Source organism: Lissotriton vulgaris, chromosome 12, assembly GCF_964263255.1.
Source record: "Lissotriton vulgaris chromosome 12, aLisVul1.2, whole genome shotgun sequence".
In the NCBI taxonomy this organism is placed as follows: domain Eukaryota; kingdom Metazoa; phylum Chordata; class Amphibia; order Caudata; family Salamandridae; genus Lissotriton; species Lissotriton vulgaris.
The window spans coordinates 334,817,651-334,834,271 of record NC_141700.1 but is presented as its reverse complement, the minus strand read 5'-3'; positions in this window follow the sequence as shown (position 1 = coordinate 334,834,271).

The window sequence follows — 16,621 nt, the reverse complement described above, 5'->3', positions numbered from 1 at the left end:
TGGCACTCATCACCTGCTTTTGTCCTGAGTAACAAAGGGCTATTGCAGCGCTGGGAGACACCTACCAACAATATCACATTCAAAAACCTTGAATGGAAAACAGCAAACCTTTTATCGTTGATCGAAGACAAAGCTGCACTATCAAAGAGGGCTCACAGTTGGGTGACCCTGAGCACCTATACGGCCCTGGCCCTCAAAAATATTTCAACTTACGATATGCTAAAACTATCAAAATCCAATTTCGGAAATATCGACTTGGGCTGCTACCTTGCATACATCACCTGCCACACTAGCTCGGGGATAAAGTGGGCTCCACTTGCCACTTATGCGGCACAGCACTGGAGGTCCTGTTGCACCTCTTATGCACCTGTATAGATCTTTTGAAGGAATGGAAACAACTATTGAAACCTCACTTCAATCAAAGAGGGATCTGGACATGGAGGCAAGTAATGTTGGCCTGCTTTGCACCAGAGGGCCCATAGCTGAATTGTCAATTAGTAAAATGTTTGAATCTGGTGGCAAACAAAATGCCTCATTGAGGGAGGGACCCCGAGCCAAAATAACCCAGCAAACCTAAATCTTTTTTGATGGAACCATTGAACTCACCCAAGGCCTTTCCCTCACAGAGTCCATGCAGTATAACAACAATAAACAAATCTGCAGGGGAAATGGGCTCTCGATTGATGGCTCCTTCTCTTAATGCATGCAAATCTGAACTCAAAAACTCAATTCATAATGAATGCGTCTTTAGGTGCAGTTCTCTGCACATTTTATCAGAAACGAGGTAGTACCCTGCTGCCATCCAGGGAGGGAATTTAAGTTTCCCTGAAGAAAGCCCAGGACCCACTTGGGCCAAACTTTAAGGACTGAAACATGTTGGCACTAGGGTCATAGGACTATTACATCCTTACAACCACCCTTCTTTATTTTTAATATCCCCTGTAACTCCACCAATAAAGGGATACCTGGAGTTAACGAAGGGTTGTTTGATCTTTAAAACGCCTGGCATATCTCTCCTAAGTGCTCATTAGAATATGGTTGAGCCCACCCTGACCTTTAGGAGTAAGGGTGAACCCGATGATGAAGCATGACACTACTAGAGTGTGTGAGGGATATATGATTAAAAGGAATTACTTCCTTTCCCGCCCATGAGCGGATGGTGTGCCACCTGATGAGAGTGGTGACAGACATTTCAAAAAAAAAGGTGGGATACTTTTTTGGTTGCCAGTATTTTTCCTTCCTCCATTTTTCCTGGACTCCTAATCCATGCATTATTATTCTTTACATTGGTTGAAACAAGTTGATGGTTGGGAATTACACTATCAACCTATACTACTTTTGTGGGAACTAGATTAGAATCCTTAAATCAGCCAAAAATCAAAACGATGCCTGCAACAGAGTAAATACATTTCTATTCACATAATACATGTCTAATTCTACTACAGCCCTAATAGTGACAAGACAGGCTCAAATATAGTCCAACCATGCCTTGGAATAAGTCAATAAAGACACATGGTCAATTACTGGTACTACAACACACTTGCTTAGAAATGAATTGAGGCCTCAACTAACACTGGGGAAACATTGAAAAATTCAAAGATATTTTTTCATAGTGGTGAAAATTTTGTTTACAAAAAAAACACATTTAATCTATTTACATCATACATGTTATTTCAAATTTGAAAATCTCAAATTCTCCTAAAAATATTAGATGACAACTCTCAGCACATGGAACAGGGGAAAGGAATAAGGAGTCCAACACCCACCTCCAGGTGAAACTCATTGGAACACTAACCAATTCTATACACGCTGACCACATAAGAAATGAACTTATCTTGATTTGATTTGGTTTGAACTCACACTCAAACAACTTCTTTTGGTTCAACACACAGCTGAATGTCTTTATAGTTCTGCCTTTCATTTTGAAGAACACATTTTGGAGGAGAAGAGAGGCCATTTACAGGCAAAGGATCACACTCTTTGGCAATGTCCAGTCACTGTCAGATGTGATTGTTTGTAGTCTGAGAGCAGGGACTAAGCTCATCTATATTCATCACTCAGACTACCCAATACCATGTCAAAATACTGACTGCACAGCATTTCTTGGCCACTCAGTCTTTCAGGAGGGCCACCTTTGAAAATGCAGGCATCTCACAGGCAAGCCATTCTCGATGCTTACACCACGCAGTGTAATGCCCGACTAGATGTGTCAACCAGTTTATTACCAGGTCACTAAAAGATAGGCAAAGGGAGGCAAGGGAATTCTAGGCCTTTGCCCACTTCCTTGTGTGTCAGGTGCAATTTAATGCACACATGAGGCGTTTTGGCCACAGTACCATTAGGAACACCTTTTCTGCAAAAGACACAGCTGCCGCTAAGTAACATGCAAGCTGACTGTTGGGAGAAGTTGGCCTGATATATGATGTTTCCAATTCTGGAACCACCCTGTATCAGTCCAAACAACCCTTATGATGATTGGTTGTAAGTCAACCTTATAGACCAGTTATCCTAGTGGTAACGTGGACAAAGCAGTCTTAGGCTAAACTCTGAAAGGCATGTGAAGCCAGCTGTATTACCATACACAACCCCCTTGAATACCAGATGAAAGGACACCACACAGATATATATTGAAAATATATATATATATATTTATTAACTACAAATATCCCCTGAACTCTTTATGAGCACAGAAGCACAAGCGTTAAACAAAACACAGTTTAACATACACAAAAGTTGCACAATATGGATGAGCCCTAGGGGCCACCTAAACCATATACTAAGAAAGTGGTATAAGAGATACCAATCGATAGGGAAACAGGCCTAGGGCCTTGGGAATCGCTGGAGCTGTTCGGGACTAGCAGTGACTAAGTCGGGAAAGGCCCGCGGGACGCGGGTGCAGTGTTTAAAGTGCACGCACTCACCAATACAAAGTCTATGGTGCGTAAAAGTTAGAAAGTTAGTTAGTTCGGAACCTTCTGATTGACCTAGAAAGCTGAAACTTGAGACACAGGCCCTAGAGGTGTGTACCAGTGTAGGAACACTGGCGTTGCTGATTTACCTCACCCACAGGAAGCGGGTGCATAGGGTCGAAGTAGTGTCGGGTTTCGTCACGCTGGTCAATGGTGCTTGGAGCTGTAGATGCTGCAGGCGGCTCGATGTGAAGAGTTCCGGTGGATCCAAGGGTGGATCTGAAGATGTGAAGACCTGAAAGCAGAGGGGACAATGTTCAAAGTCACTAGCCAGTGACTACCGTGGAACCAGATTGGAACCAGGCGATGTCGGGTGCAAACAGGCGTTGAGGTGTAGCTTCTCTCTGCAGCCACGTGGACACCGGGGGTCGAGGACGTCCAGGAGTCAGTCACGAGATGTCCCTCGTAGGCTTCTCGCTGTTGGAGGTGTTGGCAACTTGATTGAAGCAAACAGGCCTTGGCTAATGCAAGCCACGCAGGAGTCAAAAAAGGTTTGTTACTCGGACCAGCAAGGTCAGAGCGGGTGCTCCTTTTTTACAGGAGCTAGGGCAAGTGTGGAGCAACCAGACCCGCAGTGTAGTTCTTCGGTTTCGTCGCCAAGATGGCCGCTGACCACGTGGCTAGTGGCCGGGATGGCGCGTCAAGTGGCACAATGCAAAAGGGCCCCACGCAGATTGTGGAGATGCTGGGGGGCTGATCTTTGGTGCAAGGGCTGCTCGGTGGTGGGGGTTCTCAGTCCCTAAAGCACAACATCGAGGGTGCCTCTGATGCTGCGCAGTCAGCTCTTTGGGTGTCTTCCAAGATGTCCAGTCCCACGTCTCTCGGTGCCTCCACGGGTCCCTTCTTTGCAGGGACTGTGGATCCGGCTGTGAGAAGTCTAGGAGTTTGGGTCTTGTCAGGCTCTGGGATCGGGCTCCGGCGGGAGGCGGCGGCAAAGCAGACATTGATTCGCTGGTTGGTGCCTGTGTTCACAGGGTGGCCACTCCTAGGCCACAAGGGAGATGCTCTTCAGTCTTCTGTGCAGCAGAATGTCGAAGTCCAGTCGTCTTCTTAGTTTCAAGTTGATTCAGGATGATCTGAGGTGCTCTGGCACTGCTCCCACTCTTATTCCCAATCTGAGGGGTGGATCACCTGCTAGGTCCCTCCTCTGGGTGGGACCAGGAAGGGGGGCGGTTACACCCCCTTTCCTTTGTCCAGCTCCTCACCAGGCCTGGGTCTGGAAAGTCCCAGGACCGGTTTGGACTGGCTTATGCACGGGGACACCTTGTGTGCCCCGGGCATGTCTCAATCTATTCAGCCCTGTCCTACCCAATACACAAAATCCTGTCTGGGGTGGTGCTCGCACCTCCCAAGGCAGAAAACCCTTTGTCCAAGCCTCCCTCGCTGGAAGGACTCCCAGCAGCAGGAGGTCAGACTTGTGTTTGTGGTGGCAGCATCCATTTTGTGATGCTGAGGCTCTGGTTAACTTTAACCGGGGTTAAGGTTACACACATGTCGTGTCCCTCTAGAAGGGTGGAATGCTATCCCCGTCGACAGAACTGTCGAGGGGATAGTATTCCAAATCGTATGACACCTTACTCGACATGTTTTGATAAAGCCAAACCAAAGTTAGAATATAACCGCGAGGATTATAATGCACTTAAGAGTATATGGTATGGCAGTATCCCGGAACAGCTTAGGGAGTGGTTCCCGACAGCTGCAGACAGGCTCAGCTCATGCTAGAGCACCATATCACATATTTCCTAGCACTCTGCCTCCAGGATTGAAGAGGCCTTCCATAGGAGTGGCTGATAGGAACATATGTGTCCAGTTTAAGGTTAGAGATAGGGATAATATATCTAAGTAAGAGGTGATTACACCAACTTACCCCAGCTGAGTGATCAGCCAGTTGTGCCAAATATGGAGGCCAGGCCAGGGGTGGCACAATACATGCTGCAGCCCCTGGTAGGCCTTGGAAACACCTATGCCCTGGGTACCTAGGGTACACTGTTACAGGGGCCAATAAGGTGAACCAGTTCCAATTCGTAATGCACCTAGGGTGCATTGGCTGTAATTTAGAGAGACAACAACAGGCTGTGGGTCTGATTAGCAGGCCCACAGCCACATTAAGTCATAAACCAGTGAAGCAAAAAGCAAACATTTAAGGGTGACCATAGGATAGCAGACCCTACTCTCCTACAACTGTGATTCCAGGGGCTGCTTCACTGATGTGTATGCTGACTCTCTTGGAAGCACAAAAGATATCTATATATTTCCACAGTAACCACTTAACACATCAGTGACTTGCTTGGGATTACGGTGACATATGGCTCACAGGTAAATTACAGCATTTCACATAGTGCCAGCATGTGCATCTGGTTGATTGTATCTCAACATACTCATTATTCATTACAACAGAATAGACACATATTGCTTCAACAATAGCTAACAATCACTGCATGTATGTAATGTGATTTATTGCATTCAGACTAGAACTACATCTTAAGAAATATCATGTGATATTTTTGAAGATGATGCCAGTTATTATCTCTCCCCTATCACCCTAGACCCTTCTGACATCCAACAACACAGCCACAACAGAGGAACAAATGGGCGAAAATACCAACACGAGCCAGCAGTGAGAACCAACAGCTGTCGAATTATATTGACCAGAACGATCTGCTTGACGACACCCAGTTTGGGTTCAGGAAGGGCCATGGGACCGAGACTGCTCTTATAAAGGCAGCAGAGGAGGTCAGGATAATCATGGACCAGGGTGGTGCAGCGATCCTAATACTCTTGGATCTGTCTGCAGCCTTCGACACGGTCGATCATACCATCTTGATCGACCGTGTCGCTGCCATTGGCATTCAGGGTAAAGCCAGAGCAATCCTAGCATCTTTCCTGGCCGAGAGAGTGCAGTCCGTGAAGATGGGGTGTTACTGCTCTCCTGATTTCACCTTGCCTTGTGGAGTTCCCCAGGGCTCCTCGCTAAGTCCGACACTTTTTAACATCTACGTGTCGGACTTGGCGAGGGTGATTAAGTCATTTGGTATAGGTTTAACATCATATGCCGATGACACTCAATTGGTCCTGGCGATCCACAAAAATGGAGAAGCAGTGGCAGCGAATTTCCAGGAGGGCATGAAAGCCATCAGTATCTGGATGAATCAGAATTGTTTAAAGCTAAATTCTGACAAGACGGAGGTGATGTTATTTGGTGAACTGACCCCGTCTTGGTCCCCAGTCTGGTGGCCTTTGGAACTGGGAACTCCTCCACCACCAGTATCTAAAGTGAGAAATTTGGGCGTGGTCTTCGACAACAAGCTATCCTTTATCAGCCATGCCAACGCAGTGGTCTCAGCCTCCTTCTTTACCCTTAGAATGGTAAAGAAATTGCTTCCATTTCTTCCCCCGAATGCAGGCAAGACCCTAATGTCCACTCTAGTACTATCTAAGGTGGACTACTGCAATAGCCTATTGCTTAACGCGCAGGAGCAAGTTTTGAACAAATTACAGCTTGTTCAAAATGCTGCCGCAAGGATTCTGACTGGCACACCTAAATACTCATCCATTTCCCCCATCATTCGCGAGCTTCATTGGCTACCGATTAGAAGCTGTACAAAGTTTAAGGCCTTGTGTATTATTTACAAGGCTTTGAACAATAATGGACCAGAATTCTTCAAAAAAGCAATTAATGTTTACAATCCTAGTCGAACATTACGTTCATCTTCAGCCCTACAGCTCCAAATTCCACGTACAAAAAAGGCAACATGGGAAGACAAACGTTTTGTGGTGGCTGCCTCAAAACTATGGAATCAGCTCCCTTCCTATATCAAAATTAGCCCTTCACTATTAACATTCCGAAAACATCTCAAGACCTGGCTTTTCAATCAGTAATTTGTCATTGGAAATCCTCTGCAATCTGTGAACTCTAGCGCCGAGACACCGGAAGGTATTTGTGCGCTTTAGAAATGTTATAAATAAATAAATAAAATAAATAACATTGTTGGGATTCTGAAGTCAGACTACTTACGTCTAGACCTTCTGGGAAATGGCAGTGCTCCATTCCACAGACCTTGTGTTCAAGATGGTTGTAGCCTGTGGTATATTACATAACATCTGCTTGCAATGGGATTACATATAGACCTCTGATCTATGGTATAATTCAAGTTCCTGGGATTGGGCACAGAATGTAGGACAGGTCAGCAAGAGCGTGATAGACTAAATGCCTCATTTTTCACATGAGCTGCTACTTTGCTTGCTGGATTATTGTGGTGGGACAGTGTTATGTCAATCATGAATGGGGACTATTACATCATTCAGATATACCGTCGTGAGTTATCCTATTTATGATAAACTTCCACTATTATTCTATCACACTAACATCTGTACACCGAATTGAAATTCTTCACATAATTAAGACAACTATGTATACTTAATTATTTAAACCTTAAAGTAGAGTTTCACAATTTAGTAATCAACTCCCTTTAACCCCTTCGCTGCGTGGGGTAATCCCCCCGCTGTGCTGGGGAGCGGGGGTGCATACAGCGCCCCGGTGCTCATGATGGGCTCAGCTCGTCATGAGGCACGGCGCTCGAGTGCTAATGACGAGCTGACCTCGTCACAGCTGCACCCGTTCCCATGGAATGCTCAGCACAGCAGGGGAATTATCGCCGCATGCAAGCGTTCCACGGCTCATGACGAGCTCAGCTCGTCATGAGCACCGGAGCACCGTGCCTCATGACGAGCTCAGCTCGTCATGAGCATGGAAGGTGTTAACGTGTAGCTTTTCCCCATGTATTATTAGAATCCTTCATAAGCTGGGTGGAGACTTCTGCTCTCGGGATGGAGATTTCCACCTACAGCTACAAACAGGAAAATACTTTGCTAACCCACACAAGTGAGGTACCATTTTTATTCAGAGATTTGAGGGAACATTGAGTGGTACAACTTTCACACATGAAAATGTGAGGTAAATATGACTTTTAAGCTAAATCTGAGGTTTGCAGAGGATTCTGGGTAAGAAAACATTGGGGGCTCCACGGAAGCCCAATCTCCCTGGACTCCCCTGGTTGTCTAGTTTTCAGAAATGTCTTGGTTTTGTAGGTGGATCCCTATCAAAACTAGGTCATTTTGTAATATATCATTTTGATGTCTACACAATACATTTTGGGCCCTTCCCTGTCATGAGCAGTTGGCCCACCCACACAAAAGGGATTGCATTTTTATTTGGAGACACGAGGGAATGCTAGGTGCTAGGCAATTTGTGCTGGCCCAGCCATCCCACAACTTTCCCACACAGAAATGTGAGGAAGAAATATGTTTTTCCAATTAATCAAATTTACAAGGACTTCTGGATAAGTAAACATTGTGGGATCCGCACAAAACATACCACATATTATTCCCTTAGTGAACAGTTTCCAAAAAGATGTGAGGGCAGAAGGTGTCCACTACAGAGAGAGTATGCACTGACAGTAAAACGGAAAATATTTAACTAAATAAATAAAATCCACAAAAGTCATTGTTGATAATTCAAACATCAGAATAGAGAAACACTCACTTACAGCTCCTGAGCTGCAAAGTCAACTGCTTTACAGTCCAAAGAAACATGCCTTTCATGCATCAGACACAGTAAACCATTCACACTGCCAGCTATAGGCATAGACCCAAATCTCAGCCAACTTACAAGCACACCTCAAGCAAGTTATTATATACACTGACTACCTGCCACCAACATACTGCCAGCCCACACATACCAGGCAGCCAGATGCCAGTTCAGAAACAACAATCACACTACCTGGAAGCTAGTGGACTGTGTGGACTTATGCTTCAGTGGTGGGTGGGTGTGTTTGTGTGTGTAGTGACTTGCTGTTGGTCACAATACACACACTGCATCCAAACTCATGTCCCCACACACTGCCAGCCACTCACACTGCCAGCCAACTGCCAGTCACACACAGCCAGCTATGGTCCAGTCCATGCAATCTACCAGCCAAGCACCAGTGTACTAATCACTGTCAGCCATGCAGACCATCAGCCAAACTCCAGTTCACACACAGAAACGTATACTGTGGCGTTTAGTAGTTTTCTGCCCCCCTTGGACACAGATCCGATTAAAAAATAGAAGGTCTGCCCCAAGGGTGGTTGGAAATTGACCAAAACCCTTCCTCAATAATGGGGAGCGATCGTAGCCCAAATGGCTGCTCCCTAACATCTGAATTGATGATCCCCGCTGTCTAGTGGTTTTATGCATCCCTTGGGGGCAGATCATCCTAATAATATTTATTTATTTTGAATTTGTAATGTAAATGGCTGCCTCAGCAACGAGGCGTCCCAGCACAACCAGAAACCAAGAGACAGGAGACCAAGGAAAGCGGGGTAATGAATTAAACGGCTGGTGTAGGGAAAAGCCAGGTCTTTAAGGCTTTGCGAAAGGCCAGATGATTCATAGTACTTCTCATAAAAACAGGAAGCGAATTCCAAAGCTTCGCTGCCAGATAACAAAAGGAGCGACCACCGGCCCTCGCTTTCCATACTCGCAGAACGTGAGCCAGCGCGAGATCAGCGGAGCGAAGTAGAAGCCCCAGCTCATAAGGCACCAGCAAATGAAGTAGCCCTGCTGGGGCCTGATGTGTCATAAGCTTGTGAGAAAAACACAACACCTTAAACTCGATGCGCTTTTCAACCGGCAGCTAATGGAGTTTGGGGAGCACATGTGCCACCGAGCAGGATCTAGGCAGTGCAACCAAGAGCCGGGCTGCCGGGTTCTGAACCCTCTGCAACCGCTTGATACTCACCTTATTTGCCACCAGGTAAAGAGAATTACTGTAATCCAATCTGGACAAGATAGAGGCCTGTACAATGGTCTGGCGCACCTTGGGCGGAAATAAACCCAGTAGCGGTCTTAGACCCCGCAACAGCCCAAAGCAAACCCCAGCCACAGCTTTTGTTTATTTATCAAAGGTCAGACCAGGGTGTGCCCTGCCCTTTGGGTGAGAATATATTACTGGTCCTGAGGAATGCTGAGTGGAATAGGACTCACAAGCTGAAACATGTCGACCGATTTTTAGGACAGGGGGTTCAAATTTACTTAACCCTTATTTGTCCGATTTTTTCACACTGTTTTTAATTGAGTTTGAATCACCCCTCTATTAAAAGTGTTGGTTGGAGGAGTGGTCTACACTCATTTTAACTTGCACTTGTTTGTTGTATTACTACACCTACTAATAACAGGAACCCGATGAAGACAAATGGGTACCTACCATGTGTGGGTGCCTGAGGGCTACTTTTTCCTCACTGGAAATTCACAACCTTCAAATTTGACACAGCTAATATTTTTGTTTAGGGCACTTATGGGTGGTGGTGGTAAAGACGGGTTGTCTCACCTTTTCTCCTTTTGTGCTTTATTTGTATTATAGTTTAAGATACTCCTCAGTTGTTCTTGAAAGATTATCCCAAGGGGTGTGAGAGTATTCTACTTTGCCCTTTCTCTCTTGTTGTTTAAATCAGACCATTATCCAACCACACACCCAGGTTCTTCACAGCCTCCTTGGGGAGTGGGGAGGGTTTTAGACGATCCGGCCAACACTGCTCAGACCAAAGCTCCCGGTCCCTGCCTAACACCAAGATCTCCGACTTGCTGGCATTTAACTGCAAACAGTTTGCTGCCATCCAGTCGGAGATGGCCAGGAGATCATCCTTGAACTTCCCCAAATTGGCGTTGCATTTCTTAGAGAAAGCAATCACCAGTTGGGTATCATCCGCATACGACACCAGGGATAGCCCCCTGCCCTTTGCCACCTCCGCCAGGGGTCTAACATACAAGTTAAACAAGAGCGGAATTAGGACCGAGCCCTGTGGCACGCCCCGATGCAGGACAAACTCCTGGGAATTAAATGGAGGAACTGAAACCTGGAAGGACCTATCCTCCAGAAAGGACCAAATCCAGGCTAAAGCCATGTCCCCAATTCCAATTTCCAGGAGGAGTTTCAGGAGTATGTCATGGGAAACGGTGTCGAATGTGGCACTTAAATCCAATAGGACAAGTGCCGCCGAGTCCCCAACATCCAAGCTGCCCCGAATGGCCTCCGACACAATCAATAGCGCAGACTCAGTGCTATGTCTGTGTCGGAAACCATGCTGTGACAGATCAAAAATGGCGTTCTGCTCAATGAAATTTGCAAGAGTAGAATTCACGTGGGATTCCATTAGCTTAGCCAGAAAAGGGAGTTGGGAGATTGGCCGGTAGTTGCCACGTTCCCCCGGGTCCAGAGAAGATTTTTTTAATAATGGAGTAACTTTGGCATGGTTCCATGCCCGAGGGACTGTGGCTGACCTAAGCGACAGATTAGCAAGTTCTAAGCACTCAGGAGAAATCAGATGGTGAAACTGGTGGAAAAAGGCTGGGGTTAGGGCATCCGCTGGAGAGCCTGATTTAATTTTTAAACACAGAGCTTCGAAATCCTCAGGTGTCAGGAGAGGGAATGATAGCAAACTGTTACCCCCCATGTTCTCCACCAATTCTGACATCTCCCGCTCCAAATGAGGGGCCATCGAAGGTAGGCCCATATAGATTTGGTCGACTTTATTAACAAAGTGCAATGCAAGCGCTTCACATTGATGGTTAGAGGCAATGGGAGAGACACTGGCCACCCCTGCGTTCTTCATACCTTTGAGCAGGGAGAAGATAGTCCTTGCAGGGTTTGAACTGGCTAAGATCTTATTAGCCACAAACTCCGCCCATGCTCTCTGAATACCTTTGTGATATTGTTTGACGGCCGCCCGATATTCTAGTTTAGCAGCCACATCGTAACAGCGTCGCCAGGCACGCTCTAGCCGTTTGCAGCCCTTCTTCGCTTGTGGAAGTGACTCGTTAAACCACGGGTTAGAGGGTCCTCGCCCCTTACCTCCAAATTTGGCCGGAATACAACTATCCAGGCCAGCCGTCAGCCATTCCTGGACACACAAATTAGCCGCATCTGCACCAGATGGAAGCTGAGGCCTATGCTTGACAAGTCAAGCAGAAAAAAGATCCGGATCGAACTTGTGCCATGGGCGTTTAAGGACCTTAGCAGGACAGATCAGGTAAACTTTGCCTTGTAACTGCAAAACAAATGACACTTATGATTGGCTTATCTGCCCCTAGGGGACAGAAAATGGCTAAAATAATACCCCCATAATGGGGAGAGACCCTTGCCCAAGGGGCCACTCCCCGACATGTACTATTAGTAAATCCATTGTGCCTAGTGGTTTTCTGGCCCCTTGGGGGCAGGTCAGCCTAAAAATATGTGCAATTTGCCCCCAGGGGGCAGAATATGGCAAAAATGATGCCACCATTATGGGGAGTGACCCTTGCCTAAGGGGCTTCTCCCCACAACTAAATATGAATCCTTGATGGTTAGTGGAGTGGATCCCTTCTCCCCTTTGCAATGATACCTCTCCTGTGTGCTTCGGTGCTCGGGGCTGAGAAATGCCCCGGAGTACCAAAGCAGTGAGGGTGAAATTAACCGATCAGCTTATTCCACTTGTACATTCAATGTAATGTCGTCAGCATGCCAAACAAAACGATTTTGAACATACGAGACGGGAGGCTTGAGTGAGTAAGGGAAAGAATGCGAGCATTGAGCAGAACTTGGAAAAGAGGGAGGACTGATATGAACATGCACTCCCATGGAGTGCTAAATCACACATATTAACTGAGCAAAAGAAAAATAGCTCTCTGGTGTCAGCAGTAGAAGAATGAAAGTTATCCCAAACAAAATTAAGGTAAAGAAGATTTGCTCCAGGCATGGAGGAAATACATCCATGAGCAAGGGTTTGAACCAAATCGGACTCTACATTGTACAGTATGCAATGCTGTTTGAGAGAGACAACTAAAGCTGTCTGTAGCAAGATCACAAAAATCTATTATTTAGAAAAATGTGTCTCATAACAGAAAGCTGTACTGTATTTCAAACTGAGATTACATACATTTTCAGGCTCTGCTCATATGTTTCACCATGAGAAATCTTTCAAATGTGTGCCTACGGAAGAGTTCTTAAAAAACTTACCACTGATGGCTGACTAGCAGTCCAAAAACCATACAAGTTAAATGCTTTATTCCCAATCTCTCTTCTTGACAAATAATGATTAGCAAAATGTATTCAATTGAAACCAACCAAATTGGAAATGTGTCCAACGGTTTTATTGTGAATCAAACTATCCCCTACTGTGGTCAGTCGGCTTCACGTTAATGTCAATAAGCCATCTCAAATTACAAAATGCGGATTTATTGTCACCCCTTTACTCTTTCTTTGGCAACTGAGGTATCTAATATTATATGTGAGAAATGTTGCCTTTTTGGTTAGCTGAAATACTGCAGCAAGGCTTGCTATTTTCAGTGTTTGCAAAATGTACAGAACTTGTTTTTGTGTAATTATGCACATTTTGGGGAATATTATGCAAAATTATGGGTAATTGTACAAAATAGAAATCCATGAATTAACTCTATATTTCAGTTTTAAATGTGAGAATGCATTTTGCTATAAAAAAGAACAAAAGCACGAAAAACATAAGGGCCATGAGGAACAGTAGTTCTGGCAGGTTGCATTGTTACCAAATGCTCATAGCAAAATTTGGCCACAAACAGTGCATAATTACATAATGTGTCATAATGGTGTTTTTTCAGGAATTTTGCTTTGTGAGTATAGCACGAAATTCCCAACCTTATGCAAGTTACACAAGCATAATTAAAAGTTGGCTGGTACATAGTTTTTTTGTTATCCTAGCCACACTTCATATGTTAAGTACTCTGCAATTAGACAGGTTCGCCACCATGGAAAAAATCTTATTTTATCATTGTCAAATAGAATCATTATATAAGGGATAAAGTATCCTCTGCCTTACATTTTAAGGATATTGAAACCCACCGGGGAGTTCCATAACCATATAGCGGAATGAGGCTGAAAGCCAAGTTCCTTTATAAGGTTATGGACCTCCGAGGTAAGTTGGAATATCCTTATGGTGTACACTAGGAGGTATTTTATGGTCACCACATCATCCTTGCCACAAACCACGTAAAACCTTGGTGCATAGGTCTTTTATGTAAAAGAGCACACATGTTTGCAAAATAAAAATAAAGCCTCTTGTGAAAAATGAATAACTTAACTGCTGTGCCTTTTCCATCCAGTGCTGAGCCCTTTTGTTCAGGCTTAGGGCTGCATAGCTTCTTTAACACACAAGGTATCCACGCCAAAATTGCATCCTTTTTTCCCAACCTGCTGTGAATTCTAGAGATCCTCAGGGTTTATTAATTCCCCTGGAGTGGACAGAGAAAGTAGGTAAAATATAGCTATATTTTGAGCTTTGGAGAAAAATAGGAATAAAGTGCTCCAGATCAAAATTTCTTTTTTGCTCCTAAAAATGGGCATCAATGAACAGTTTGCTGTGCTAAAGTCGCCATTTACCCATCCTTCAAGAACATGCAGAGCTGAATTAAATAATATAATTGTCTACCACAGTTTGGGCATTTTACAAAAAGCTAGCCCCTTTTCTTAGTTTTTGAGGGACTCGACCTACTTCCGGTTTTTGGTGGAATCCAGTGTAAAACACATGCGTGATCCAGGAAAGCTATAGATTTATGGAAGGTAGACAGCCTTCTAGATTCAGCATAGGGCCATATGTGTAGATCCCTCAAGGTTTTACCAAAGAAACTAAGGGGATCATTACGATGTAGGTCGGAAAGCAAACCGACGACTCCCTGTCAGAATCGGGTCCGGCCGAGTCGCGTTCGACTGATTATGATGCTTCCATACACTGTTCTGAAAGTCTCCCATTGACTTCAATGGGAACTTGTGTTCCGACCGACAACACGGGCTCCCATAGAAAATAGGGGTGGTTGTATAAAACCTTGCAACGTGTGGCAAGCACCCTACGGTGCCTGGGGAAGTCCCATGGGTAACCCCATGGCCCCCAACTGTAGGCCCCAGAAAAAAAGTGGGTCTGCCAGGGGCCCTCAAAATCAGTTTCCAACAGTGTTTTCATGTCTGACAGACCGAGTCGGAAAGGCTGTCCAAATCCGACATCATAATACGTTGGTCGGAAACACGGTCTGTAGAGCTGTACAATTCAGCTTCGACCGACTTGGAATTTCAGAACTGATCAGAATGTTTAGGACTGAATGAATGGTTTGCTTTCTGACAGTGAACATCGTAACTGGGCGGTCGGAAATGTTTTAGAGCCTTTCTGACCGACATTGTAATCAGTCCCTAAGTGTTAAAATAAAGAAATATGGAAAATGAGCAGAAAAGATTGGCATTTCATGTCGTTTTTATCTGTACCTGATTTACAAAAGAAATATACCATTTTGCCCACTAGACCTATGTGGTTGTGGGGATATATAGGGTTTGAATGTTTGCCAAGAGCCCAAGGTACACAGAGCCAACTACTGAGCTGCACCGTACAATGGTTTTAATTTGTGTATCGAGTATAGACCAATTCATACAGTGAAATATGAACAGTGAAAATGGGTAGCAAGGAAACCTTTGTAATTCTGAAATGGGCGCAAGATATGGATTTTAGGAGCAGTGGTTATTTGTACATCACTGAATTTGTGGGTCACTCTACTAGGATATGCTTTAGAGGAATCTTTTTATAATGTCTTGTTTCTTACCAAATTGCTTACATTTGGATGGCACAAATGCAGCAAAATCCAATTGGTAAAAACAAATGTTCCACTACTCTATACTCTCACATGTTTTCAAATAAAAGTGGTACTTCAATAGTGTGTGTAGGCGTAGTTCCCATGACAGGAAGTGGCCCAAAACAGGACATGGATACACACAAAATTGACACTTTTTTCTATTGCTGATAGTCACCTGGGGGAATCAAGGGATGGGTGACTTGCGCGGCTCTTACCAAAATCCCTCAATCTTTACCAAAAAAACACAATTTCCTCACATTTCTGTGATAGAAAGTTCTGGTATCTGTGGTGAGCCACAAACTTCCTTCCACCTAACATTCCCCCATGTCTCCCAATAAAAATGGTACCTCACTTGTGTGAGTAGGTCTGGTGCCTGCAGCATAAAATGACCCACAATGCAACATGAATACATCATATGTTTCCATTCAAACCTGGCCCTTTTTTTGCAAAGTGGGTAGCTGTGGATTTTGGGCTTTAGCTCAGCCAGCACCGGGGGGAATCTAGGGTTGGGTGGCTTACCTGGCTCTCACCAGGCTTTTTTCTTACCTAGAATCCCTTGCAAACGTCAAACATTAATTAAAAAACACATTTTTTCCACATTTCTGTGATGAAACGTTCTGGAATTTGCATGAAGCCTCACATTTTCTACCACCCTGAGTTGCAACAAATACCCAGATAAGAAAGGTACCCACCTTGTGTGGCTGGGCCTAGAGACCACGACACAAAAGGTGCTAAAGTGCCATATTGATAGATAAGCAAGGGGGTTAGCTGCTTTAATTGGCATCCAGCATGCTAATCATCATTACAAACCAAATAAATAAATCCCAGGCTGCTCAGGAGCATCTTCCCGATCAGCCCGAGCCTCGGGAGAAACAAAGAAACCGACGGGTGCAGATGAGCTTTTCTAACCCACCCCAGTATCATACAATGGCCGACAAATGCACTGGGCAGGGAGTGCAGCTGTTGGTCATTGCCCATCGGCTGTACTTAA